Source organism: Sarcophilus harrisii, chromosome 1, assembly GCF_902635505.1.
Source record: "Sarcophilus harrisii chromosome 1, mSarHar1.11, whole genome shotgun sequence".
NCBI classification, from domain to species: domain Eukaryota; kingdom Metazoa; phylum Chordata; class Mammalia; order Dasyuromorphia; family Dasyuridae; genus Sarcophilus; species Sarcophilus harrisii.
This window is the reverse complement of record NC_045426.1, coordinates 342,561,546-342,566,029: the sequence shown is the minus strand read 5'-3', so window position 1 is coordinate 342,566,029 and position 4,484 is coordinate 342,561,546. Positions and strand designations below refer to the sequence as shown.

Below are 4,484 nucleotides of genomic sequence, written 5' to 3'. Positions count from 1 at the left end.
GTTAGGGATAATGAGGATGATTGATGATGGTGGTGATGGGTGTAGTGGTAGTAATTGAGAATGTGAGTGATTTATTGGAAGATTTCCCAAGCATTTACCACTACATCCCCAAAAATCTCAGTGGACAAGAATGATGTTGGTTTGTACAATGTGAATTATAAATGATAGTTTACTAATTGGTCCTTTTTTTTTCCTGAGAAGAATGAAAATCCTGTGAGAATTTCTGAGTAATTAATAGATAATTTATTGATACAGCAGGGGACAATCAATCTAGGTTTTCAATACTTAGCCCAAGAATTATACTAAAAAAAAAGTGGGAAATTTTGTAATGACAAGAACTGGAAGTTGTCCATCAGTTGGGGAATGGCTGAATAAGTTATGATATATGAAAGTAATGGAATATTATTGTTCTATAAAAAATGATGAGCAGGATGACTTCAGAAAAGTCTAGAAAGGCTTGCATGAACTGATGCTGAGTGAACAGAACCAGGAGATCATTATACACAGCAACAAGAAGATCATATATGACAACAATATATTTCAACAATGAGGCGATTCATGGCAATTCCATGACTTGTGATGGAAAGAACCATCTGCATCCAAAAAGAGAACTATGAAAACTGAATGTGGATCAAAACATAGTATTTTCACTTTTTGGTTGTTGTCGTTTGTTTGCTTAGTTTTTTTTCTTTCTTGTGTTTTTTTTTCCTTTTGATATGATTTTTCTTGAGCAGCATGACAAATGTGGAAATATATTTAGAAGAATTGCACATTTAACCTATGTTGCTATCTAGGGGAGGGGAATGAGGGGGAGAGGAAGAGGGAAGGAGAAAAATTTGGAACACAAGGTTTTGCAAGGTGAATGTTGAAAACTATCTTTGCATGTATTTGGAAAAATAAAGAGCTATTTGAAGAAAAAAACAAATTGGACAAGAGTTTCTCATATCTACTTTCTGAAAATAATGGTTAGCCTATTCACAAATCCATCACATGTCAACTACAAAGTATTCTATTTAGGTCATCATGGTGATCCAACAAGTCATTGTGATCCTGCTGAACCTGGCTGAATGCCATTAGACTGTTGAAATAGCTCTATTTTTGTTCATTTGCTATCTGAACCACTTCCCCATTATGGATTTACTTTGGATTTTCAAAGGAGAGTTATCACTAGATCTTTTTTTCCAGAGCTTTTATATTGTTTCAGAGACTCTTCTAGACTCTTTTGATTAGTAGCTTTTTCTGGAAGACATGGGGAGAAAAGCCTAGATAATTTGCCCTGGATTGGTAATAATGAAGAGTATATGACTCAGTCCTTCTATTCTTCCCTAGTTAGTCCCTAGTTAATACAGTTCATTATAAATATATAAATCATACTTCTGGTATCCAGGTGGTAGCATGAATAGCCCTTTAAGTTTAAAAGCAAATTTGAGAAAAAATACAATGAAAAAAACTTTTTAAAAAATCTGATATGTTCTTATTGAAATAACATTTTCCCCTTTAAGATTATTATTGCAATCAAAAGATTATGTAGGATAATGCACTATAATAAAAATAGTACAACTTATAACAGCTTCCATTTACCCTCTGAAATGGCACTGAACTGCTGCATATGTTTACATTCTCAATATTTCATACATAAACTGTAACAATTCTTTACTGTTGTTTCTTAAAACTAAGAAAAGACCCAATTGTTCAAAATGAATATAGAAAAAAACTATGCTAACTATTTGAATGGCAAAGTTATTTTCAAATATTATAATCATAACAATCTTGAGATTTAAGGGCATGGGAGCAACTATCCAACATAATAACTTAGTTTATGTAGACATGACTTTATTGCCTTGCATTCGTCTGATAAAGACGTTTTAATGTCATGAAGGAGGCAGATGCTGCCTCTGCCTCAGATGGCAAGCAAGTATATCAGCTGAATTCCTCAGACTCATCAGTGCTGTAGTAGGAAGTTAGTAGCTACATTAAGGTCATTATTTGAAGCTCTCAGGGCCTTCAAAGCATCCACTGTAGAAAATCCCTTCTTCATTTGGACAACTACTCCTCAGAAATCTCAAAGACTCAAGACTCAAGTACTTCCACTATTTGTTCAGACTGTCGAACATCTCAAGCATTTGTATTCTATCTCTGATGTACATAAAGGAAAACTGATTCCAATTAATCCTCCCACCCTTCTGCTCTCATTGCTGCCTCATGTGTGCAAAACATAAGCTGATGATCAAGAAAGGCCATTGTTTGCTATCTATGAATGTCTACTGTTGTTCCCGTTCCAAATTCTATCTTCATTAATCAGTTTGAAAGAAGAGAAGATGGATTCAAGTGTCTGAGAAAACAACTTTGCCAAATAGGAGGGTATGCAAAGAACCTGATGAACTTTTAATACATTATTGATATTATTGATATAACATATACTAGCAATCAGACCTCTTGTGGTTACACACAAATCTAAGTTCCAGAGGTTAAAAGCTGTAGCTCCAATGTATAAATCAATGTCTTATTTGTGATAGAAAACTGGCCCAGAACTTGTGTCACTTAAACTCTTGGAATGGAACAGTAAAATGATACAAACAGAGCAAATACAGACTTGAGAAAACCGGAAATCAAGACACTGGCTGTGAAATGAATGCTGCATAACTTCCACAAGGGTCAAGTCAAACAAAGCTGAAAAAATTCAGGAATTCAGCAAAAAGGATTCAAATTTTCTGCTGCCACATTTTTTTTCAAACATCCCAAAGTTATGTATGAGCAGCCTCCTAAAAATGTATCTTTCAAACTGAGGCAAATTATTCTTTCATCTATCAATATCCAGATCTGCAAGTTATTCTTCTTTCCCCAGTTCACTTATTTATTTTAAAAAAATTTAAATAATAGCTTTTTATTTTCAAAATATAAGCAAAGATAATTTTCAATATTCACCACACAAATTTTTCTCCCTTCCTTCCCTCATCCCCCTCCCCTAGATAGCAAGTAATTCAATATGTGTTAAACATGTGCAATTCTTCTATACATATTTCTATGTACAAGAAAAATCAAATCAAAAAGGAAAAAATGAGAATAAAAGCAAGAAAACAACAATAAAAAGGTCAAAATACTTTGTTGTGATCTACATTCAGTCCCTATAGTCCTCTCTCTGTATGCAAATGGCTCTCTCCATCACAAGTCTATTGGAATTGGCCTGAATCACCTCATTGTTGAGAAGAGCCACGTCCTTCAGAATTGACCATTGTATAATCTTCTTGTCTCTTGGTAATACTCACTTCACTTAACTTCACTTCATGTGAGTCTCTTTAGGCTTTCTGAAATCATCTTCTGCAAGTCAATCTTTATAGCTTGTAGATGATACACAAAGATATTCTAATAATGCTGAAAGAGAAGTGCCAACAAAATTAAAAGGGTGTTGGATACTAGTAAAAGGCCCTTTGACAAAGATGTCTCATAGAATCCACTAAATCCAATACTGATGAACATGAACCTGCTCCTGTGTTAGGGTAATAGGAAGAGGGAAAAGCAGGGAAGGAATAGTGGAGGGAACCTGTCTTGTGGGGGAATGGAGAGAATAGAGTTCTCTGACCTTTTTATGATATATAGCATATTTTAATTTTATTATATTTATCTATATATATAGGTTTTATCTTTTTTGTGAGTTACATAAGCATAAGATCAGTATTATATTCTTCTTTGTTACCATTCACTCTTTTTCCCAGCCCTAGCACAGGTTTTACAAATATAGATATGTAATTCATGTTTGATGAATGACATGCATGGATGAATGGGTCCTTCCAATGGAGAAATCAAGACTGTCTATATTCCCCATTCATTTGAATTCCTATATTCCAAATTTTATGCTAGTCTCTAAGGATAAAAAAAAATTGGCAAGGTTCCTGAATTCCAAAGAAACCTATAAATTACTAGTATGTATATGATTACACAAATAACTATAACTCAAGAGTATGATGGGGAAAAGGAGAGAGCCAGATAAAGTGTACTAATATTTTTAAAGAGGACAAACAGCACTTTCAACTGGAGATAGGAACTCAGGAGAGAGTTGTATGGGAGAAATGTTGCCTGAGCCATACTTTGAAGAAAGAGAAGAATTCTGAAAGACAGGAATGAGTTGTAGACATAGGGGACAGTCTCTGCAAATCTGTGGATACAGAAGAGTACAAAAGAAAAATCAAAGAACAGCTATTAGCCTAATTTGGCCAGAACAACACATGTGAAAGAAGTTGATATGAAATTGACAAAATGATAGTCGAGGACAGATTAACTCTTAAATCCAAGCTGAAAAATTTGCATTTTGTTCCAGAGACAATGGTAAGGCACTGATATTTTTGTAAATCAGAAGAGTGATGTGATCAGAGTTGTGCCTTAGAAAGAATATTTTGACAGCTAATTAAAGGCTTTCTTGAAGAAGGTAAACATTGTAAGCAAAGATTCCAAATAAGAATCTCTTAACATAGTTCAGATGAAAGGTA

At 34.0% G+C, this 4,484-nt stretch overlaps 1 pseudogene; it reads right to left on the bottom strand.

The window, feature by feature from the left end:
* Positions 1–1,942: 1,942 nt before the first annotated feature.
* On the bottom strand, positions 1,943–3,477 carry LOC100934069 (annotated as a pseudogene).
* Positions 3,478–4,484: the final 1,007 nt, after the last annotated feature.